This window comes from Heptranchias perlo, chromosome 38, assembly GCF_035084215.1.
Source record: "Heptranchias perlo isolate sHepPer1 chromosome 38, sHepPer1.hap1, whole genome shotgun sequence".
Taxonomy (NCBI): domain Eukaryota; kingdom Metazoa; phylum Chordata; class Chondrichthyes; order Hexanchiformes; family Hexanchidae; genus Heptranchias; species Heptranchias perlo.
The window spans coordinates 21,116,880-21,142,543 of record NC_090362.1 but is presented as its reverse complement, the minus strand read 5'-3'; the positions used below and the strand labels follow the sequence as shown (position 1 = coordinate 21,142,543).

At 44.6% G+C, this 25,664-nt stretch overlaps 1 protein-coding gene across 4 annotated transcripts in view; it reads left to right on the top strand.

The window, feature by feature from the left end:
• Positions 1–25,664, top strand: part of cd276 (CD276 molecule) — a 300,738-nt gene that overhangs the window by 148,192 nt on the left and 126,882 nt on the right. The window lies entirely within an intron of this gene.

The following is a 25,664-nucleotide window of genomic DNA, read 5'->3' as shown; positions in this document are numbered from 1 at the left end:
TGTCCTGTACTTGGTCCTTAAGCTACTTTTTACAACTAATCCTTGGCTTCTTTCTATTTTCCATCTACATGCTGCCCCTCGGCCGACATCATCTGAAAACACCACGTCAGGATCCACGTGTACGCTGATGACATCCAGCTCTACCTCACCACCACCTCCCTCGACCCCTCCACTGTCTTTGATTTGTCACACTGTTTGTCCGACAGCCAGTACTGGATGAGCAAAAATTTCCTCCAGTTAAACATTGAGAGGACTGAGGCCATTGTCTTCGGCCTCCACCACAAATTCCATCCCCCACTCTGGCCACTGTCTCAGGCCGAACCAGACCATTCGCAACCTCGGTGTCCTATTTGACCCTGAGCTGAGCTTCTGACCCCATATCTGCTCCATCACCAAGATTGTAATATCATTGTTCTCCGCCCCTGCTTCATCCCATCTGCTGCTGAAATTCTCATCCATGCTTTTGTTACCTCCAGACTATTCCATTGGTCTCCCATCTTCCACCCTCCATAAATTTCTGCTCATCCAAAACTCTGCTGCCCGTATCCTAACTTGTTCCAAGTCCCGTTCACCCATCACCCCTGTGCACGCTGACCTGCATTGGCTCCCGGTCCGGCAATGCCTCAGATTTAAAATTGTCATCCTTGTGTTCAAATCCCTCCAAAGCCTCACCCCTCCCTATCTCTGTCACCTCCTCCAATCTTACAAGAACTCTCTGTTCCTCCAATTCTGGCCTCTTGCGCATCCCTGACTTCCTTTGCCCCGATCATTGGCAGCTGTGCCTTCAGCTGTCTGAGCCCTGAGCTCTGGAATTCCCAATGTAAGTTGTTGTAATCAAAATATATCTTCAAATCGATGGCCTCTTGGTGAAATGTTCTGATGTATTAACACATTGCACCGTGGGGAGGCCTGGGTGTAAATTGAGTACTCTGACTCTCATCCAACAACAACTTGCATTTGTATAGCGCCTTTAATGTAGTAATACGTCCCAAGGCGCTTCACAGGAGTGTAATCAGACAAAAACTGACACTGAGCCAAAGAAGGAGATATTAGGACAGCATAGTCAAAGGGGTAGGTTTTAAGGAGCATCTTAAAGGAGGAGAGAGGCGGAGAGGATTAGGGAAAGAATTCCAGAACTTAGGGCCTAGATAGCTGAAGGTACGGCCGCCAATGGTGGGACGAAGGAAGTGGGGGATGCACAAGAGGCCGGAGTTGGAGGAACGCAGATTTCTGGGAACTCTGAAAATGAGAGGTGGCATAATGGGACCTGAAAGGATGCAGGGGAAAAACTTCACATCAATCTCGTTGAAGCCATTTATTGGAGATTGGTAATGTTTCGTCAAACACCAGTTGATTAGCAATATATTTAAATCAATACTGATGACTTTTCTTAATGGGGACACTTGGATCAATTGGAGTGTTTTGTTTCCAACTAAAGGCTTCAGCTGTAATAAATAAAGGAGTTTGTGAGCAGGCCGTTTCCCAGTTTCTGGAGTGTGGTTGGTGCATAAAAATTGTCCTAATTTTTTTTGCCACTCCCGTTTACCGGATTGAACCACTGAAAATGTGAAAGTTTAAGAAATTCTGTGATTTTTGTTTTATGACCTTTCACAGCCAGTTTACGAAAGGATTTAAATCAAAGGCTAAGTTTGTGAGTGTTTGAAGAACTGTTAAACTATTTCAACAGTGAACTGAAAGAAAGGAAACCAAAATCGTGAAGCTACAATGCTGGCCAGAGGTAGTTCCTTTAGGAGGAATTCTGGCCGTATTATGTTGCTAGTGTTCATAGTTATCTCAAATAATGTTTTTTTCTGAAACGTAGGTAAAGGGTGAGGTGCAGGATACCGCCATGAGTGACAAGAGTAGGAGAGAACTTAGGAGGAATTTCTTTTACACAGAGAGTGGTGAGAATGTGGAACTCGCTGCCATGTGGTTCGAGCAGATATCATTGATGCATTTAAGGGGATGCTTGATGCTTATATCAGGGAGAAGGGAATAGAGGGATATAGGGGCAGAATGGGAATAGGTAATTAGAGTGGGAGGAGGTTAGTTTGGAATATAAACTTTGGTATAGAATATTAGGGATGAATGGCCTATTTCTGTTGGTTAAATGATCCAAGCTTAGGTTTTAACAGCCTTTGGATTGCAGACGACAGGGAAAACTGAAGGATTTAGAATTTGGGGCCCTGCGAGAGAATGAATTAGTGTCGGAGACAGTGCAACGAGACTTGATAACCTTTGAGGATACAAGACCATATTTGAAGAGAGGAAAGCTCAGTGGGATACACCTTACTGTTAATTCAAAGTCATTTACTTCAAATTATCTGAAAATTCGAATCACAACCAGGTGCAACTGTTATAGTTCCTTAAATAAAAACAGAAAATTCTGGGAATATTGTATTTTTCTGTTTTGATTTCAGATTTCCAGCATCCGCAGTATTTTGCTTTTGATTTATTATAGTTCCTTAATGTGTTTCAAAATGTAGTTTCCTCTTTCCCTATTTTTCTTGCCTCATTCTCACTTTTGTAGACTTACAAGAAAATACAGGAAAGCACTGGAGTCGTGTAAACCCCAAAACTGAGAGTCTGTGCTGCAGGAGCGGAGTCTGATTTGAAGGGAGCTCAGACCGGAGAATCGGGGCCATGTTCAGTGCCCCCGATTTGTGAGACCCCTGATTTTCCAGTTAAGTGATGTTGAAGGCCAGAAAATTGGGAGTGCAGCGAATCAGGGGTGCAAGCCTCCACACACCTGATTGTCTAGTCTGCGCTCCCAGTGAATCGGAGTCTGCACCAGGTGCAAAATCTTGCAATTTCGGGCCTGTGGGGTAAATTGAATCCAACATGTTCAAAAAACGGGAGTCAATGGGAAAGCTTCCACTCTCTGGTCGATGGCTCGATATTTGTGGTGCCCATTAACTTGTCCACTGTTTCTATATTAAAGGGAACGGCGAGGGGATTACTCGGATAGGCTTTTGAATCTTGCTTTTTATTCTACTTCTGACTAAACCTGGATAACGATCAGATAAATAAGCTAATTTGTGAAACACAAGCTAGGATTACATAATTGTCTCTTTCTTTCAATAAATTAGTCCTTGCAGCTTGGAACATACGACCGATGGAACAATTAACATCTTGTTGTGAGATCCTTCTTGCCCCAGTTGGGAGATGTCATTGAGTGCTAACAGCAGGCCTAACAGTAATACGACACTGGTGCCAGGAAATTCCCAGGCGATGTTGTTGTTTGTACACTGGCTGCTCATTCCAAACGGCTGTGCTGGGATCTGAATGACTGATGTGAATGATTGCAAGAGTCTTGCCTTTTGTTGCTGCAATGGTGCCGTCAGCATCTCAAGTAAGTAATGGAAAACTGTCTCTATCGCGTTTTGTGACAAGAGCTAAATATATTTAGTAGCTGTCTGCGTGGTCCTAGAAACTTGAGGTCTTCATGTGATGATAAAATTCAGTTGCTATCCCATTAGTACTGATGTTGGAACTTAGTGGCCCAGAATTTGCTGGAGTGGGGAATCTCGCGACGTGCCCCGTTAGTTAGACTGTCTCCCCTCACCCTTCAGCTCGAGCATCTTTTTGCCCTGTAACTTGTTGGAAGTGAGAGCTGATAACGGGCACGGTGAGGGCAATGGGGCATCTGGGACCTTAGTGAACGACGGGACCAACAGTTTATCTCTTTAACCAGTGAGATTTAGGGATTGAGAAAGAAACAGAGGAACGACTGAGAAGGAAATGGGGTGAATTGGAGTCAAATCAGGTACAGAAAGAGAAATGGAGAGGGAAAGAAAGATTGGATTAAGAGAGACAAAAAAAAATGAAGGAAAAATAAGAAGAAAATTTTTTTAAAAATTAACATTTAAAAAATCTCCACCAGTTTACTCCTTGTAGGAATGAGACTCCACAGTTTGACTTGTTCCCTTTCTGGGCTGGAGAAGGCCAATCGGCCCCTCGAGCCTGCTCCGCACCTTGTTCCCTTTCTGGGCTGGAGAGGTTGAGTGGCATTACAGGAACAATCTCCTCCTTAAAAAGGTACTTCAGTACTAGCCTTAACTTTCTGGGACGAGTTTAATTGGCAATTAATGCGGAAATGCAGCAATTTAATGAAACCCACGGGGAGGTTGAGGGCGAGCTGCCGTTTTTGCGGGGCTAGCGGCGGAGTGGCGCGAATCGTCCAGCGACTGGTGGCGATTCGCAATTCACGGGGAGTGTCTTCCTCACCGCAAGTTGCTGGCCGATTCACACATTAATAACGGCGCCACTAAGCTCCCCCTTATTGTGGCAGCAAAATCTGGGCCAATGTGTTGCTGCTGAGGAAGGGCATGGGACCAAACTGCCATCTCTTGATACAATATGTTGAGCACCTGCCATCAGTGTCTTATTCGTTCAACAACTCCCAGGCCTTGATCTAACGGCCCTCAGAAGACCACTTTGGCAGTTACATTGTGGAAGTATACTGACCATAGTTTTTATTTTGGTGGCCAAAACAAAGTAAGAATCTGACTAACTAAAGGTGCTGAGTGTACTGATAGCATTCCCGTTAGGTCCCCCCTCCCGGTTTAACTGGCTCCTAATCTTGGATTTTGGGGGTGATGCAGAATAAGGGAGGAACGAAGGACCCTTTGGCTTCCAATGTGTTGTGCCTTCGTTTCTCTCCTCTGTACTAGAACAGGAATGGACAGTGAGTGATAAATTGCACCTATTGTGCCTCACGTAGCAAGTTACTGATCCCAGCTGTACGTTGGCGGACAGAGATTGGAAGGAAAGGAAGGGACGCACTGAGTGGCAGATCGACCCACTTAAAGAAGTATGGTAATCACCATGGCCTGTTCTTAGCTTGCTCCGTGCAGCTTGCTCAAGTGTAGCATTAGTAGAGGTATGGGAACAGACAATCTACCCTCCTTCTCAATCAAGTAATGGTGATTAGCCCAAGACCATTTAAAGCAAGGGAAGAAAAATATTTTTTATTTATTCACTCTCTGGATATGGGCATCTCTGGCAAGGCCAACATTTATTGCCCATTCCTAGATGCCCTTGAGAAGGTGGCGGTGAGCCGCCTTCTAGAACCACTGCAGTCCGTGTGGTGAAGGTTCTCCCATGATGATGTTAGGGAGGGAGTTCCAGGATTTTGTCTCAGCGACGATGAAGAAACGGTGATACAAGTCCAAGTTGAGATGTGACTTCGAGGGAAACTTGGAGGTGATGGTGTTCCCACGCACCTACTGTGCTTGTCCTTCCACCAGCAAAAAGGGGGAAAAAATTTATATGTTTTTTTAAAATTCTCTCTCTCTCTCTCTCTCTCTCTGCCATTTTAAGTTTCTTTCTGCCTGCCTGTGTAAAAGACACAATGTATATCGAGTGTACTGGGACGTGCTGTTCTCCGTGACTGGCCTGTTTGAATAACAACGACACCTTTTGATTGGTGTGATGCTGTCCCAACATAGTATAAGATATGCGATTTGAGAACCTTTTCATTCAATCATCTGACGAAGGAGATAATCTCCGAAAGCTTGTGATTTTAAAATAAATTTGTTGGACTATAACCTGGTGTTGTAAGATTCCTTACATTTGTCCACCCCAGTCCATCACCGGCATCTCCACATCATGTCCTTCCAGGTGGTGGAGATCGTAGGCTTGGGAGGTGTGTTTAAGAAGCCTTGGCGAGTTGTTGCAGTGGAACATAGGAAGATAGGAACAAGAGTAGGCCATTCAGCCCCTCAAAGAAGTGCTTCCTAACATCACCCCTGAAAGGCCGAGCTCTAATTTTAAGATTATTCCCCCTTGTTCTGGACTTTCACCAGAGGAAATAGTTTCTCCCTATCTACCCTATCAACTCCTTTTAATCATCTTAAACACCTCAATTAAATCACCCCTTAATTTTTTCTAATCAAAGGAACAAAAGCCTAGTCTATGAAACCTGTCCTCATAATTAAACTCTTTTAGCCTCAGTATCATTCTGGTTAATCTGTGCTGCACCCCTGCCAAGGCCAATAAAATCCTTCCTGAAGTCCAGAACTGAACGCAGTATCTCCAGATGGGGTCTAACCAGAGCTTTATATAACTGTAACATAACTTCCACCTCTTTGTATTCCAGCCCCCTTGAGATAAAAGCCAACATTCCATTAGTATTTTAAATTATTTTTTGTACTTGTCCGTTAGCGTTTAGTGATTTCTGTACTTGGACCCCTAAATCTCTCGGCTCCTCCACAGTTCCCGGCTTCTCACCATTTAGAAAATACACTGATTTATCTTTCTTGGGTCCAAAGTGGATGACCTCACACTTCCCCACATTGAACTCTATCTGTAAATAGTACACACTGCAGCTACTGTGCACTGGTGGTGAAGGGAGTGAATGTTTAGGGTGGTGGATGGGATGCCAATCAAGCGGGCTGCTTTGTCCTGGATGGTGTCGAGCTTTTTGAGTGTTGTTGGAGCTGCACTCATCCAAGCAAGTGGAGAGTATTCCATCACACTCCTGACTTGTGCCTTGTAGATGGTGGAAAGGCTTTGGGGAGTCAGGAGGTGAGTCACTCACCGCAGAATACCCAGACTCTGACCTGCTCTCGTAGCCTTGGCATTTATGTCATTGGTCCAGTTGAGTTTCTGATCAATAGCGACCGCCAAGATGTTGATTGTGGGGGATTCGGCAATGGTAATACCGTTGAATGTCAAGGGGAAGTGGTTAGTCTCTCTCGCTGGAGATTGTCATTGCCTGGCACTTGTGTTGCATGAATGCTGCTTGCCACTTATCAGCCCAAGCCTGGATGTTGTCCAGGTCTTGCTGCATGTGGGCACGGACTGCTTCATTATCTGAGGGCTTGTGAATGGAACTGAACACAGTGCAATCATCAGCGAACAGCCCCACTTGTGGCCTTATGATGGAGGGAAGGTCATTGATGAAGCAGCTGAAGATGGTTGGGCCTAGGACACTGCCCTGAGGAACTCCTGCAGCAATGTCCTGGGGCTGAGATGATTGGCCTCCACCAACCACTACCATCTTCCTTTGTGCTAGGTATGACTCCAGCCACTGGAGAGTTTTCCCCTGATTCCCATTGACCAGTTTTATTGGGGCTCCTTGGTGCCACACTTGGTTCAAATGCTGCCTTGATGTCAAGGGCAGTCACTCTCACCACACCTCTGGAATTCAGCTCTTTTGTCCATGTTTGGACCAAGGCTGTAATGAGGTCTGGAGCCGAGTGGTCCTGGCAGAACCCAAACTGAGCATCGGTGAGCAGGTTATTGGTGAGTAAGTGCCGCTTGATAGCGCTGGTGACCACTCCCTTCCATCACTTTGATGTATGAGAGTAGGCTGATGGACGGTAATTGGCCGGATTGGATTTGTCCTGCTTTTTGTGGACAGGACATGCCTGGGGAATTTTCCACTTTGTTGGGTAGATGCCAGTGTTGTAGCTGTACTGGAACAGCTTAACTAGAGGAGCGACTAGTTCTACAGCACATGTCTTCAGCACTACAGCCGGGATGTTGTCAAGACTTGTACTCTTTGCTTTGTCTGGTGCACACAGATATTTCTTGATATCATGTGGAGTGAATCGAATTAGCTGAAGACTGGGATCTGTGATGATGAGATCTCGGGATTCTGAAGAGAAAAAAATGTGGAATAATATTCCCAACTTTCCACAACTGAGTTATCTGATGCTGTTGAAAACGTTAACTCCTTCCCAATCACATTTTTCCTTGCTCTTTTTAAGAAAAAAAGCTTTATCTTAAGATCTTTTAAAGGGGATCATCAACATTTTGAAATGAAACAGAATTCACAAGCCAAATGTGAAGCACAAAAGACACACTGATTGACTGTTGTGTTTATAGCGAGTGGGAAAAAGCTTTCCCTACAGCTTGACGTCTTGTGATGACTCTGAGATTCATTTGTGGCAATATAAAGTTGGGACAGGTAAGTAACGATATTTTGTACACTCGAAGGATATGTTGATGGGATTAGATGAAGAAGGGTGGGAGGAGGCCCGAGAGGATCATAACCCTGGCATGGACCTGTTGGGCCAAATGGCCTGTTTCTGTGCTGTACGTTCTAATTTATTGTAGGCAATCGATGTAACATTATCAGTTTGTGGCTATGAGCTGGGTATCTATGCTTTTTCCCAACTAAACTTCCTATTTTCTCTCCAACGAGAGACACAGGCCCTGAATTTCCTCGGACTTTCTGCCACTGTGTCTTCACTGGAAGTACGATGGAAATTCCATTTTTGCGAGTAAACGGGATTTTCGCTGCACGTCCAGTGAAGTTACAATCGTGGAGCGGCAGAATGTCCGAGGAGATTCAGGGTCACTGTCTAATTCTCACTCTCGTTTTCTGATGACATTTCCTCTGTATAGAAGCACAATGGACATCCTGTAAATTATTAAAAGTCGCTTCATTATTTAGACTAACTCCCTACATTTAACTTTGACCATGTTGCTGCCTTCAGAATTGCAACATTTGTATGAGCGTAACTATTCAAGTGTCCCTTTTCCTGCTGCTCAGCATCACAAGATGAAAGTTCACCCATTAAAAGATTAGTGTGGAAGGAAAAATTTATTCCAATGTAGTCGAAATGCTAAAATATTCATGAATATCCACTCCTGTTTCTGAAAAACCTCTCTGTTAAAATGCTAGTTGATATCAGTAACAGAGCACATTCTGGGCGATCCCTCCAGTGTTTATCTGTAGCATTCTTTGCCCAGAGCATGAATTTGAGATAATTTCATTGCTGTTTAAACATTGTGACTTTTAATGACACAATGGCTCTTGGTACCTTTTCTTGTTTTTCAAAATGTTGTTTGCAAGGATACAAAAATGTATTCCAGAAGTGTTAACCTTTCTGATTAAGCTGCTCTTCAAGTAATGCCTTGCATTTACTGCAGTATCGTCTCCCTCGTCACCTTCCTCACGTCCCCAAGGGCCAATGGAACAGTCAGCTAATGTGAGTCAAGCCACGATTCGTCTTCAAGATGCCGACCGTTCATTGCAACCCCGCGGATCCTGACATTCCGACATTAAAGAATTGGGTCCACCTTGGATTCATTAAAATTAAACGAGGTATAATTATTACCTCGGCTTTTACTGTGGGAACCCATTTTCAGATTGACTTCACTGGGACACTCTGCACAGTTTGATTGTGATGAATGACGATCGTAGATAAAAGTTTGTACCATTTTCCATTGGGTGCTTCAGAGGACAAGCGTAATGTTTTTTTTAATGTGATGTTCACGAAGAGATGTTTTTATTTTTTGCAAGCAGAGCTATTTATGAAGTGCTAATGTTTGCATTACTCACTGACTAGCAGTGACGTTCCCTGTGCCAAAAACTCTTGGTTGTACTTATGAAGCACTCTTTTAAAAATAGACATTGGTGCTTACAGAATATCACTTTTTGTCAGAAACTTGAGTAGTTTACAATGAACCAGGTCAACACAGATCTCCCAGCCCCCCAGCCCCCGGGCAGTATGTTTGAGTGTATCATGCAGCATTGGGTTATTAGTGGCACAGAAGGCTGGAGCCTGTTCTGTAGTTGTGAGTGTTACTGTAGGCAACATGATCTGTTGGAAGATGCCATTTAGTCTGGGGATTTATGTACATGGAGTACAGTAAAGAATAGTCGATACAAGCTCAGGTTTACTCCTCAGGCTCTGTGACATTAGTCGCTCCTGTCAGTGGCCTTGAATGTTTTGCTTTTATAGGAGTTGACTCGCACTGCCCTTTTTTTCTCCACGTATGGTAACGTAACCCAGGGACATAACAATAGCATCCCTTTATGATCTAGACTGGATAACTGTGTCTTTCACCCATGTGTCTTTGAAAGCAGTGTCATCTCATCTCTTTCTCCTCTTTGATGCTTTAATTAGAGGTGAAAGGTTTTGAGAGGTGCAAAGTAGATCTTGCATCAGTGAGGTTTGGTAAGATATCCAACCATGAGGGGCGATCACAGCCCAAACTGATCCAAATACCCACAAATATGCACTTTCAGCAGCGGTTCAAGATGGTGGCCCTCCATCACCACCTCAGGACAACTTGGGATGGGCAATAAATGCGGCCTTGCCAGCGATGCCCACATCCTAAGGAGTCTATAAGAAAGATATAACCCATCAGGGAGCCCACTCTTGGGAATTCTAATTACATTAATAACCACTAATGACATTATCAGAGCAACGCTACCCAACCTGATTGACTTGGGGGTAGATTTTGGCCTGGGCCCGTTTCTCGGCCGAGACTTAGCGCTACGTGACTAGTGTGCGCCGAACCGAGAGGCCCGAGGATTGATGGGAATTCTTGGGTCTCATCAGCGAACTTGGCGCGAGCTGCCATTGCCGGTACGACTCCTGACCTCTCACCTTATCTCCCTGTTGCTGGTAGCTCACCCGAGTGAAGGCATCAATGCTGGACCACCTGCCTCGCTGGCAGCAGCCCTCTGGTAAGGCCCTGGAGGGGTGGGTGATTGGAGTGGGCTACGGGGGGGACGGGACGGTGGGGGCCAGGCGATTGCTACTCCTGTGGAGCACTCCTGCTTCGCCAGGATTTTTTTTTAAACGAATTTTATTGAACTTACCCGGAGTTGACGGTTGCGGGGGCCGTGGGCCCGACCCGCTCGTTGCTGACTAATTCCTGGATAGGGCTCTCGAGCAGGCGTTAGGCCCTTGGTTTACATATATAAGGGGTCCATACACCTCAAAAAACCCCCCCACAAATTTAGCAGTGGGTCCAACACCTGCACAGCTTGGGCACAGGCCGTCCCACTGGTAAATTGATATGCTTTGCACCCGTTTTACGCCCAAAAACCAGGTGCAATGCAGACCAATTTCTGCTCTTTAGTGTCTTGTAACTCTCCACTAAACAGGCATTATCCTGGGTGGCAATTTGATGATTAAAAGTTTAATGAAATGCTAATGAATTGACTGTATTAGTCTTAATTTGGGCAAGCGTTTGATTCTTATACACCTCAGAAAAGCAATGTCGGCAATAACGGCAAATGTAATTAATAGTGATGTAATAATGATCAGAATACTGACAATAATTGATCACTTTTAGTGCCGGCTGTGGCAGTGCGATTGGACGCGAATGAAAAGTGATGTTGCAATTGTTGATAAGATTTCTGCCCCCTCACATTATCTCTGTTGCTTGACATTCATTTTAAGATCCGTATATTTTACAGACTGCACGCCCCACAAGTTATCACTGAGCCAGCAGCAATCTCAGGAATACTGTCACGTATCCTGATGTCATCCTGTAACTGTGGCGATTCCGATACTGCCACTTGCTGAATAAACTAAACAGCGTTGCTTTTTGGAGAAGCACTGTGGTCAGGAATTTCTGGCATGCAACTCGGAAATTCTTACAATAAGATGTGCTTATGTGGTAGTAATGGAGTATCAGAAAAAACTTCATGAGTGGCAGCGTTGGAAGGGACTGGGTGGAAATTAGGAGAAAAAAGAAATAACGAAAGAAAGACATGCACTTCGATAACCCCTTTCATGACCTCAGGACATCCCAAAGCTCTTTACAGCCAATGAAGTACATTTTGAAGTGTAGTCACTGTTGTAATGTAGGAAACGGGGCAGCAAGATCCCATAAACAGCAATGAAATAAGGACCAGATAATTTTTTAGTAATGTTGGTTGAGGGATAAATATTTGCCAGGACACTGGGGAGAACTCCCCTGCTCTTCTTTGAAATCGAGCCATGGGATGTTTCACATCCAACTGAGAGGGCAGGCGGGGCCTCAGTTTAACATCTCATCCGAAAGACGGCTCCTCCAACAGTGCAGCGCTCCCTCAGGACTGGATTTTGTGCTGAAGGCTCTGGTGTGGGATAAGAATGAGAGTTTTGAGTTGCAGAGGTCTGAGAATTAAAAGCTATCCGACAATTTGTAGAGAGATAAAATCAAAAGCAAAATACTGCGGATGCTGGGAATCTGAAATAAAAACAGAAAATGCTGGAAATATTCAGCGACTCAGGCAGCGTCTGTGGAGAAAGAAACAGAGTTAATATTTCAGGTCAATGACCTTTCGTCAGAACTGGAAGAAGTTGAAGATTAAACAGTTTTTAAGCAAGTACGGAGCCAGGGAAAGAGGAGGGAGAAAGAGGAGGGAGAAAGAGGAGGAGGGAGGAGGAGGAAAGAACAAAAGGGAAGGTCTGTGATAGGGTGGAGGGCGGGAGTGATTAAATGACAAAAGGGATGATGGTGGAAGGCAAGGAGGGTGGGAATGGGACAGGTAAAGAAACAAAAGATGGGTCCAGAGGAGCTGTAAATGGCAGCTCCATCTCCAGAGAGGAAAAGGTCAGGTATTCATAGCATCAGAGGGTGGGGCACATGTGATTTCACTGGTTAGTTTGTACAGTTTATTACATTTTTGATGGCTCCTGAGGCACAGCCTCACTATCTAACTCTGTACAGGAGTTGCGTGTTTTATCCCTTCTAAACATGGGGCAACTTATCGGGTTTTACAGAGCATAACCAGAAAAGATAAAGCAAATTTATACATCGGTTTATTCTGTAGTCTAGATTTTGTCGGGATACATCAGCTTTTCTAAACTTGGAAAAACACATGAAAGGGATGCTGTCTTCAGATGAAATTGTTTGACAAACTCATGTTTTTTTTCTGTTGGCTCACTAACACATACTTCAATGATAAAAATTGCATGGTGATGCTTCTCCTACCAGAGGAGTGCGTTCGCAGGGGCCCTGCCGAGAGGTTTCTGGGTCGAGCATCAATGATCTGCGCAGGGCGGGCTCCCAGCTGGATCCCTGGCGCTAACAGGGAGCCCGCTGCTTGCTAAGGAGGGAAATGTGGGTGACGCAACAGGGCAGAAGCGGAAAAGGCTTGATGTGGATTTTTGTCAGGCCTCAGACTGGGCCAAGGTTCTAAACAGGCACGGTTGTGGCGTCCAAGGAGGGGCGCCCACTAATGGGATATCTCTCTCCAAGAAGGGGGTTCAGTGGGCCTTTCGCTGCTGCCTCAAGGACTAACGGCCACTTCTCCATCTCCCGGTGGTGCCTGGGATCTGTAGCACCAGCGGTTGAAGGCTGGCAAGTCGCTGGGCCTGGCCTCTCTGCCGTTATTTACATGTGGTCGGGCGGTGACGAGATCGCTGGCTGCCCTTCCTCGCTTGTTGCGGGGGCGGATGATCCAGGTTGGAGTGGGACACGTTGGGCCTCCTCTGCCCGATTTTGGATGGTACAATGGGGGATCTTCACTCAGCTTCCTCATGTCACTTGTGCACCATGTATAACGATGAAGATGATGTACAGCTCTTCTCCGCCCCCCCCTCCCCGAACAAAAGATGCTTTTACATTTTTAAAAACTGCACATTTCTAGTTCTCTGTCCACCAGTCAGAAGTCTGAAGTTCCCGCCGTACTTTGTTCCACTGTCCTCTTGGTTTTCTGAGCTTTTGCTGAATCTGCTGGTTCAGTTCTTCCTGGCGGAGAACGGCGCACAGTAGAAAAGTCAAAAGTGGGGATCCAGAGTTCTGCCACAGTCCTGCATCTGGCACCAGATTCACCTAAAAGACTGGGTCAGCATACACTTTTTTCATTAGAACAGTGTTCCTTTGAAACAGTCAGTGTGGTAGGACAGAGTGGAGCTATTTGTTTTGGTAAAGACAATGTAAAATCTGATGTCTACAACCTCCTAATTGCCTTTAAGAGAAGCTAGTTACAAAAACAGCAGGGGTTGAAAAGATTAAGAGGCAGGGTCATATAAATGTGACAGAGGATTAACACACACAAATACATAAGCACAGTCTAATTATGCTTCTATCAGAGAACTGTTGAGACTGCAGGATCGTAACATGGATCTTAAGCGTAGATTCTGCAGCTGGGGTCTGATTTCTGCTCTCCTTCGGCCAATCAGCTCTTGAAATCCTGAGATTGCATGCTTGATCCCTCGATTTTAAAACCAACCAAAGCTCATCTTACTGTGCACAGCAAGAGTTTCATCTCTTACACTTACCTGATTGGTTGACAATGCCACAGTTGGCATCGCAGGGTACTTGCCGATGCCTATGGGGCAGGGCATTGCGATGCAATTAATGCTCAGTCGTGTATCTGTGCTGCTCTTTACAGAATTACCACTAAAGACTAACTGAAAGAGAGAAGGAATATTGTGATAAATGGCCGTTTGGGTGAGCTGCCGGGGGGTGACTGACTTTTCTGGATGTTAACTTCAGGACAGGAGGTGGGGAATGGGGAAAAGTGATGGGAAAGAGGCGAGGGTAAAAGAGCAATGAATTAAGGCTGAACTTTTGAAGCTATTTGGACAAGGTGTGATCGTCTTTTATAGGAGCTCAATAAAGATTGAAAACCGCCATCCAATCTCCATCATCATTGCACTGCTTCTCAAGCTCAGCACTGGGACATCAAATGGGGAGCCTTCAGCATTGTTTAAAACCAAGAAAACCACTGCGTTACAACCTGAAAAGAATGGGGCCTGCAATTGGTAAATGGAAGGCCAATTATAAGGCTGAGATTTATCTGAAGATCTTGGTCTTGAAAAGAGAGCCTGACGAGAAGGGCAACTTCTCACTCTGAGGCGAGAGTGCTACCACTGAGCCTGACTAACACCTTATATTTATGTTATGTAGACAAACGTAGCAGCCAATTTGCACACAGCAAAGTCCCTCAAACAGCATTGAGACAAATGAACAGTTAGTGTGTGTTGGTGACTGAGGGATGAGTGTTGAGCAGACACCAGGCGAAACTCCTTGCTGTTCATTGAAAACTGCCTTTAACATCCACCTGAGCAGGCAGAGAGGGCGCCTTGGTTTAACATCTTGTCTGAAAGTCGGCAACCTCCGGACAATGCAGCACTCCCTCAGTACTGCACTGGACTGTCAGCCTAGATTCTGTGTTTAGAATCCTGGAGTGCCTCAACAAACTTCTGACTCTGAAGTGAAAGTGCAACCAACTTGTGAAATGATTATGTTATGAGTTTAGGTAGCTGCCGTTATCACTTACAACATTGAGTTACATCGAGTCTACAGCACAGAAACAGGCCATTCGGCCCAACAGGTCTATGCTGGTGTTTATGCTCGATACGAGCCTCTTCCCATCACCTAACCCTATCTGCACATCCTTCTATTCCTTTCTCCCTCAAGTGTTTATCCAGCTTCCCCTTAAATGCATCTATGCGATCCTTGTGGTAGCGAGTTCCACATTCCCACCACTCTCTGGGCAAAGACGTTTCTCCTGAATTCCCTATTGGATTTATTAGTGACTATCTTTTTTATGTCCCCTAGTTCTGGTCTCACCCACAAGTGGAAACGTCTTCTTTACGTCTCCCCGATCAAACCATTTCATTAACTTTAAGACCTCTATCAGTTCGCCCCTCAGTCTTCTCTTTACTAGAGAAAAGAGCCCCAGCCTGTTCAGCCTTTCTTATAGAATCATAGAAGTTTACAACACGGAAACAGGCCCTTCGGCCCAACATGTCCATGTCGCCCAGTTTATACCACTAAGCTAGTCCCAATTGCCTGCACTTGGCCCATATCCCTCTATACCCATCTTACCCATGTAACTGTCCAAATGCTTTTTAAAAGACAAAATTGTACCCGCCTCTACTACTGCCTCTGGCAGCTCGTTCCAGACACTCACCACCCTTTGAGTGAAAAAATTGCCCCTCTGGACCCTTTTGTATCTCTCCCCTCTCACCTTAAATCTATGCCCCCTCATTATAGACTCCCCTACCTTTGGGAAAAGATTTTGACTACCTTATTTATGTCCCTCATTATTTTATAGACTTCTATAAGATCACCCCTAAACCTCCTACTCTCCAGGGAAAAAAGTCTCAGTCTATCCACCCTCTCCCTATAAGTCAAACCATCAAGTCCCGGTAGCATCCTAGTAAATCTTTTCTGCACTCTTTCTAGTTTAATAATATCCTTTCTATAATAGGGTGACCAGAACTGTACACAGTATTCCAAGTGTGGCCTTACTAATGTCTTGTACAACTTCAACAAGACATCCCAACTCCTGTATTCAATGTTCTGACCAATGAAACCAAGCATGCTGAATGCCTTCTTCACCACCCTATCCACCTGTGACTCCACTTTCAAGGAGCTATGAACCTGTACTCCTAGATCTCTTTGTTCTATAACTCTCCCCAATGCCCTACCATTAACGGAGTAGGTCCTGGCCCGATTCGATCGACCAAAATGCATCACCTCACATTTATCTAAATTAAACTCCATCTGCCATTCATCGGCCCACTGGCCCAATTTATCAAGATCCCGTTGCAATCCTAGATAACCTTCTTCACTGTCCACAATGCCACCAATCTTGGTGTCATCTGCAAACTTACTAACCATGCCTCCTAAATTCTCATCCAAATCATTAATATAAATAACAAATAACAGCGGACCCAGCACCGATCCCTGAGGCACACCGCTGGTCACAGGCCTCCAGTTTGAAAAACAACCCTCTACAACCACCCTCTGTCTTCTGCCGTCAAGCCAATTTTGTATCCAATTGGCTACCTCACCTTGGATCCCGTGAGATTTAACCTTATGCAACAACCTACCATGCGGTACCTTGTCAAAGGCTTTGCTGAAGTCCATGTAGACCACGTCTACTGCACAGCCCTCATCTATCTTCTTGGTTACCCCTTCAAAAAACTCAATCAAATTCGGGAGACATGATTTTCCTCTCACAAAACCATGCTGACTGTTCCTAATCAGTCCCTGCCTCTCCAAATGCCTGTAGATCCTGTCTCTCAGAATACCCTCTAACAACTTACCCACTACAGATGTCAGGCTCACCGGTCTGTAGTTCCCAGGCTTTTCCCTGCCGTCCTTCTTAAACAAAGGCACAACATTTGCTACCCTCCAATCTTCAGGCACCTCACCTGTAGCTGTCGATGATTCAAATATCTCTGCTAGGGGACCCGCAATTTCCTCCCTAACCTCCCATAACGTCCTGGGATACATTTCATCAGGTCCCGGAGATTTATCTACCTTGATGCGCGTTAAGACTTCCAGCACCTCCCTCTCTGTAATATGTACACTCCTCAAGACATCACTATTTATTTCCCCAAGTTCCCTAACATCCATGCCTTTCTCAACCGTAAATACCGATGTGAAATATTAATTTAGGATCTCACCTATCTCTTGTGGTTCCGCACATAGATGACCTTGTTGATCCTTAAGAGGCCCTACTCTCTCCCTTGTTACTCTTTTGCCCTTTATGTATTTGTAGAAGCTCTTTGGATTCTCCTTTGCCTTATCTGCCAAAGCAATCTCATGTCCCCTTTTTGCCCTCCTGATTTCTCTCTTAACTCTGCTCCGACAATCTCTATACTCTTCAAGGGATCCACTTGATCCCAGCTGCCTATGCATGTCATATGCCTCCTTCTTCTTTTTGACTAGGGCCTCAATCTCCCGAGTCATCCAAGGTTCCCTACTTCTACCAGCCTTGCCCTTCACTTTATAAGGAATGTGCTTACCCTGAACCCTGGTTAACACACTTTTGAAAGCCTCCCACTTACCAGACGTCCCTTTGCCTGCCAACAGACTCTCCCAATCAACTTCTGAAAGTTCCTGTCTAATACCATCAAAATTGGCCTTTCCCCAATTTAGAATTTTAACTTTTGGGCCAGACCTATCATTCTCCATAGCTATCTTAAAACTAATGGAATTATGATCACTGGTCCCAAAGTGATTTCTTGATAAGGATATCCTTGCAGTTCTGGTATCATCCTTGTGAATCTTTTTTTGCACCTTTATATCCTCTATATCCTTTCTATCCTTTCTTTTATTATCACTATTTATGGATGGAATGGGCTGCAACACAATTGTTTTTTAAGATTAATTTAGGATGTAAAGCCAGGATTAGTACTGGAATTATAAACCGACCAATTAGAGGAATTGTTTTCACGTGAAGACTCATTCATTCACGGTCTTACATTTTACACTTGAATCATTTGAAGCCGAGTGAATCAGGAAATTTATGTGGAAGTTGGATAAACATCTGAAAAAGAAAAATATTAAAATTTACAAGAGAAGAGGAGTGAAACAGAAGCAGAGGAGCTGGCTCTGATGTGGAGACAATCCCTGTATGAGGGCTGGTTGACCTCCTTCTGCACTGTAATTATTATTATTTGTGTCCAGTATTATACCGTCTCCCACATGTATACTCTGAGGTGTGATGGGTTTCTGAATATATCAATTGTTTCTTTTGATATCAATTTCACCCAGCAGCTTAATGAAAGTCATTACTGCCGTTGGAATGATTGTGCCTGCTGCAATTCAGAAACATGTTTTTCTTCAAATCTCTTCCCACCAGCTAAACTACTCATTGAAATAATTTTACTGGAGTGCTCTGGTTTGACACTGATACTTATTTTTAATGCTCCCACTGACTGGAAACAAGGGAACAACAGATGTTATATCTCTCTTAATATTTTGTTTGGCTGGCTTCATCCAAGACTGTAAAAGTGGAGAATTCATTACTATTTTTGATTGTCTACCCTTGTTGAAAGCGATAAGGAGAAATGTACACGGCAATGCTTAATCTTGAAACCCAGTGGGGAAATATAGGCTAGCATCCATTTTAATTTTTGACATCCATTTTAAGCTATTTTTTGCCCTCTTTTAGGACTCCTCCCCATCCTCAACCACATAGAATAGGCCGGGTCAGAGAGTCAGGTGTAATTTTCTCCTAGACTTCTGCTGTTATTTTTTTAAATTTGTTCATGGGATGTGGGCGTCGCTGGCGAGGCCGGCATTTATTGCCCATTCCTAATTGCCCTTGAGAAGGTGGTGGTGAGCTGCCTTCTTGAACCGCTGCAGTCCGTGTGGTGAAGGTTCTCCCACAGTACTTTAGGAAGGGAGTTCCAGGATTTTGACCCAGGGACGATGAAGGAACGGTGATATATTTCCAAGTCAGGATGGTGTGTGAGTTGGAGGGGAACGTGCAGGTGGTGTTGTTCCCATGTGCCCGCTGCCCTTGTCCTTCTAGGTGGTAGAGGTCGCGGGTTTGGGAGGTGCTGTCGAAGAAGCCTTGGCGAGTTGCTGCAGTGCATCCTGTGGATGGTACACACTGCAGCCACAGTGCGCTGATGGTGAAGGGAGTGAATGTTTAGGGTGGTGGATGGGGTGCCAATCAAGCGGGCTGCTTTGTCCTGGATGGTGTCGAGCTTCTTGAGTGTTGTTGGAGCTGCACTCATCCAGGCAAGTGGAGAGTATTCCATCACACTCCTGACTTGTGCCTTGTAGATGGTGGAAAGGCTTTGGGGAGTCCGGAGGTGAGTCACTCGCCGCAGAATACCCAGCCTCTGACCTGCTCTTGTAGCCACAGTATTTATGTAGCTGGTCCAGTTAAGTTTCTGGTCAGTGGTGACCCCCAGGATGTTGATTGTGGGGGATTCGGCGATGGTAATGCTGTTGAATGTCAAGGGGAGGTGGTTAGACACTTTCTTGTTGGAGATGGTCATTGCCTGGCACTTGTCTGGTGCGAATGTTACTTGCCACTTATGAGCCCAAGCCTGGATGTTGCCCAGGTCTTGCTGCATGCGGGCTCGGACTGCTTCATTATTTGAGGGGTTGCGAATGGAACTGATCACTGTGCAATCATCAGCGAACATCCCCATTTCTGACCTTATGATGGAGGGAAGGTCATTGATGAAGCAGCTGAAGATGGTTGGGCCTAGGACACTGCCCTGAGGAACTCCTGCAGCAATGTCCTGGGGCTGAGATGATTGGCCTCCAACAACCACTACCATCTTCCTTTGTGCGAGGTATGACTCCAGCCACTGGAGAGTTTTCCCCTGATTCCCTTTGACTTCAATTTTACTCGGGCTCCTTGGTGCCACACTCGGTCAAATGCTGCCTTGATGTTCTGGATGTGTGTTAGAAAGAAGGAAAGATCTTTCATTTGTATAGTGCCTTTCACCTCTGGACCTCCCAAAGAGATTTACAGCCAATGAAGTACATTTTGAATTGTTGTCGCTGTTGTAATGTAGGAAACATGGCAGCCAATTTGCACATGGCAGGTTCCCACGAACCGCAATGAGATAAATGACCAGATAACCTTTTTTTAAAGTGATGTTGGTTGAGGGATAAATATTAGCCAGGACACCGGGGAGAACTCCCCTGCTCTTCTTTGAAATAGTGTCATGGGATCTTTTATGTCCACCTGAAAAGGCAGACCGGGCCCCGATTTAACATCTCATCCAAAAGACGGCACCTCCAACAGTGCAGCACTCCCTCGGTGCCGCACTGGAGCGTCAGCTTGGATTTTGTGCGGACGTCTTTGGAATGGGCCTTGTCCCCACAACCTTCTGAATCAGAGGCGTGAGTGCTGCCCATTGACCCAGAGCTGATAATTGGTTCATTGCTTTGTGCACAGTTTAAAATAATAGTGGGGGAGGTGATGAGGGGGGTGGGGTGGTTACTCAATTATACAAGGAGTAATTATGGCAAAAATTGCCCTGAAAGCTACTTCAGTTGCAGTAGGAGGCACATTTATTGCCCATTGCCATCTGGTTAGTGAAACTGCTCTGGAGCCTGCACTTGGGTAATGGGAGGCCACCAGCAGGAGGGGCAAATGGCAGGTCCTCAAGGCAACATCTTGGAGAAGCTCCGCAGTATAATTAGGTGCAGGACTCTGTGTAAACCAGAAATCTGAAGCACTAATCCTGTTGTCGTGCTTTCATAGTGTGGAAATGTAAAGGCTGATCTGACACTTCACCACAATCTGCTCAGCAAGAGGATCAAAGATCTGTGATTTTCAATGAAGTTTAGGCGATTGTGCCTTGAAGCAATATTTTATTGTTCGTGAATTTTTATCAAAGCGAGCTTGTGATTTATTTGCAAATGAATCAAATTGTACGCTCCAGTATGACAGTTCAAGAGTTTCTCCCAAATAAAGTCTGCCTCACAATCCAAAGCAAAATGGCAGTGGTGTGATTTAAAAAAAAATACATAAGTGCATTGTACACTTTAATCAACTGTGAGATGGGAGCTGGAGGAATTTCCAAGAGGGAGAGAACAGTTGGTAATCTCATGGTCTGCAATCCCAAGTGCTCATTGTGTCCACTTCAGTATGAAGGATAATATGGGACCTTTCAGTCCTGTGGGATGTTACATTGCCCATACCACTACAAGAACACTTGTTGTCAATCCTCATCCTGACTGCTAATTGGGCCAAGATCAGAAACGTTACTGACAGAATATTGGGGCCTATTCTGACCGTATTCTGAGCTTAGTTCAGTTGGAAGCGCTCTTCCCTCTGAGTTAGATGGTTGTGGGTTCAAACCCCTCTCTCGGACTTGTGCACGCAAACTAGACTGACACGTCAGTGCAGTACTTCCGGGGTGCTGCATTGTCAGAGGTGCCCTTAAACTGAGGACCCCATCTGCTCATTCAGGGAGATGTGAAAGATCCCATGGCAATTTTTCAAAGAAGAGCAGGAGGATCGCTGGATGTGCAAAACTCATTCCCTTTTCCAACACCACCAGAACAGATTGATGGGCCATTTATCTCATTATCTGTTAGTGGGATTTTCCTACGTACTATTTGCCAGGTATGTTTGTCTAGAAATCAACATTGGCCGCACTTGATTGGCTGTGAAGGTTTTTGGGATGTCCTAAGGATGTGAAAGATGGTAGATAATGCAAGTTCTTTCTTTTACATCAATTATCAAAGTTATCAGACATTTCTTAGTTCATAACTGTTCCCTCGGAGCTGAATGCAAGATGACCGTGCCTCATAGGCCGAGCCAGCAGGAGACTTCCTCTGAGTCGGATTTGCTCCTCCATTGACACATGCTAAATCTGACATCACTTCAGCTGAGCTCCTATAAATAAGGGGCTAAGAATATGCTTCAGCGAAAGCTTTCAGACACAGACTTGCGACATCATTAGATGCAGAATTGATGGCACTCAGCAAGGCTTTTATTTCTCAGTGCAACTAATGTGATGGGCAAATTTTTTTTTGAGAACATGAGGAAGTGAAATTTTCTCATTCTGTCATGTCAGTAACATTATCAACTGGAGCCCCGTGGGGCTGGCGTTGGTATGAGCTGATTTTTTTTTTGTACTCAAACAGTTGATTGGAGTACAGTGCACACAAAGTATTACAGTTGATTCTGGGTAGTAGGCACTCAAGTTATGAGGGAAGTTTTTTTAAAAAACTGTGCTTACTTTCTTTGAAAATGAGAAGGCTTTGAGAGGCTATAATTCAGGTTTCAAGCAGCCCCTCCATTGTACATTGGAGCAAAGAGTTCAAATACCTGTCAGGAAGTTGAGAGTAAGAAGGAAGTCAGGTGCAACTCTGTTGCCTCAATGGTAAAGAAAGAAAGACCTGCATTTATGTAGCACCTGTCACAGCTTCGGGACGTCCCAAAGCGCTTTACAGCCAATGAAGTAGGAAACGCGGCAGCCAATTTGTGCACAGCAAGGTCCCACAAATAGCAATGTGATAATGACCAGATAATCTGTCAGTGATGTTGGTTGAGGGGTGAATATTGGCCAGGACACCGGGGAGAACATCCCTGCTCCTCTTCAAATAGTGCCATGGGATCTTTTACATCCACCTGAGAGGGCAGACGTGTACTCGGTTTAACGTCTCATCCGAAAGACGGCACCTCTGACAGTGCAGCACTCCCTCAGTACTGCACTGAAGTGTCAGTTTGGATTTTGTGCTCCAGTCTCTGAAGTGGGACGAACCCACGACCTTCTGACTGAGAGGAGAGTGCACCGACTGAGCCACAGCCGACACCTTAAATAGACTTAAATATTAAATAGACTTCTGAAATGCAACTGGCGAAGACCATTGAACAAAACAATATCTGTGGATTCAAAAGACAATCGGAGGAATCATTGGAGAGAGAGGGGATTAAGCGACATGATGAGTAGGCGGGATTAATCAATATTTCTTTTATTGCTCTTGGGATGTGGGTGACACTGGCAGGTGGCATTTATTGCCTGTTTTTAGTTGCCATGATGTGGAGATGCCGGTGATGGACTGGGGTGCACAAATGTAAGGAGTCTTACAACACCAGGTTATAGTCCAACAGTTTGATTTGAAAATCACAAGCTTTCGGAGATTGTCTCCTTTGTCAGACGAAGGAGAAAGCCTCCGAAAGCTTGTGATTTTCAAATAAAACTGTTGGACTATAACCTGGTGTTGTAAGATTCCTTACATTTATTTTTAGTTGCCATGAGAAAGTAGTGGTAGTGGTAGGCTGCCACCTTTTTAATTAACCTGCAGTTGTTCACCATCTGAGTGGTTTGCTGGCCCACTTCAGGAGCACGAAGAGTCAATTGAGCAGTGAGGGACTACAGCCAAGTATTGGCCAGACCAGGTAAAGGTGGCAGGCGCCCTTCCCGAAAGGGCATGAGTGAATCAGTCGGGTTTTTCCAACAATCCAACAGCTTTCATGGCCATTTTTTTTTCTGATGGCAGCCCACAGATTACTAGATATTATTGAATTCAATCTTGCACCTTGCCATGGTGGGATGTGAACTCGCGACCTCTGGGTTGCTCTGGCGACAGGGTGGCGAAGTGGAGGTGGCCTCTGAGAAAGCGATGGGCTTGTTGGGCCTCAAGGCCTTTTCCAGTTCACAGAAATTCCTATATTTTATTACACTTACAATATTGATGTCCCCTTCCTACTAGTGATGTGTCATTATAATGATTATTGTATGTTATGATAGTGTTACTGCAGCTCTTCACCACCTTCATGGCCTGATCTGATTCTGAAACCAATATTCCATCACTGTAGCATTAATTTATGTTTATGATTTATTCACACTATTTTGCATTTGTCAGGAAGGGTTGTACATTTTAAAAAAAACATTGAAAGCAGCTTAAAATCCCAATAAAATTCACCAGAAAAAAAAAGACTTTTCACAAATTGGAAACTAGAATTACAATTTTGATGTTTTCATTCAATGGTGTGAAAGCAAATCACAACTCATTCATACTCGCTGCACTTGTCATTTAAAACTTACAATATACGGTCACAGATACAATATCCTGCATTATTGACTGTTTTATTCTGATTGTTTCCTTCCTGGTTACAGAAAATTGTGACACAAATTGAACGGGTTTATACTGTCTGTGAATAAACTGGCAATTTTAATAATTAACTAAAAGTCGAGTCGGGCAGGAGCAATGTTTTAAGCTGTACTGAAAGTTATAGCCACTGGAGGGAGCAGCATTATATCAAAAGTCCAATTACAATATAATGAATTTTCTTCTGAAAGAAGATATCCTTCCAAAAGAAAAGAGAGGAACTTGCATTTATACAGCGCCTTTCACAACCTCAGGATGTCCCAAAGCGCTTTACAGCCAATAAAGTACTTCTGAAGTGTGGTCACTGTTTTAATGTAGGAAATGCAGCAGCCAATTTGTGCACAGCAAGATCCCACAAACATCAATGAGATAATGACCAGATCATCTGTACTTTTGGTGATGTTGGTTGAGGGATAAATATTGGCCACTATTTCGAAGAAGAGCAGGGGAGTTCTCCCTGGTATCCTGGCCATGAGATCTTTTACATCCACCTGAGAGGGTAGACAGGGCCTCGGTTTAATGTCCCATCCGAAAGACATCACCTCCGACAGTGCAGCACTCCCTCACTACTGCCCTGGAATGGTAAAGGAAAGAACGGCCCGTTCCTGCCTAAAAAGAGCATTAGCAGCAAGTGGGGAGCAGTGCAATAGTATGGCTGCAGTCTGCTGAATCTTCTGTTTCACTTCGAGACTCAAAGCATTACTGAGAGGCAAATCTTAATTAAGGAGCATTCTGGCTGGCATCTGAGCCTGCGGCCTCCATGCTCCTGATGGACATTGATGGTCCTTATCCTGCAATTTTGTTGGTTCTGGTATCATAGTAAGTTACAGCACGGGAGGAGGCCATTCGGCCCATCGTGCCTGTGCCAGCTCTTTGAAAGAGCTATCCAATTACTCCCACTCCCCTGCTCTTTCCCCACAGCCCTGTCATTTTTTTTGCTTCAAGTATTTATCCAATTCCCTTTTGAAAGTTATTATTGAATCTGCTTCCACCGCCCTTTCAGGCAGCGCATTCCAGATCATCACAACTCTCCATCTGGTGAAAGGCAAATTTAAGACTGATGTCAGGATATATTTCTTCCAACAATGAGTTATTAGTGGTTTGAATAAACCTCCAGGTAAGATGATAATGAAGGTGAAAACTTCAGTCTTTCAAGAGCCAGTTTGGGGTTGGGGAGACGATGGGTTTTTCTGGAAGGATCAGGTAAAATAGAGGGTAAATTTTCCCTTTCCCTTTTACCCTCTCTCTCTTTTCCCTGTCTTTCCTTTTCTCTCTCTTTTCTTTCTCTTATCTCATTTCTGTTACTCTGTCTCTCTCTCTTATTTCTCTCACCTTTCTCTCTTGTGAAGGCTTCCAATTTTTGGCCCCAGAGAGAGACAGTCTCCTGAGCCATGCTGTGAGATCAGACTATGCTTTATTTTAACAGATGGTTAATTTCTTCACACAGTAGTGTAGAAAGCTTCACATTTCCCTTTGACGGGGAGCTATCCCATGATAGCTTTCTGCAGCATGGGAAATATGAATCCTTTATTCTCCAATAATCTCTTAAAAGGCCCTAAGGATCTGTTGTTGATATATACGATAACCCCTCTTTAAATCTCCCAATAGCAACCTATCTTTTATTATATCTGAGTTTTTAC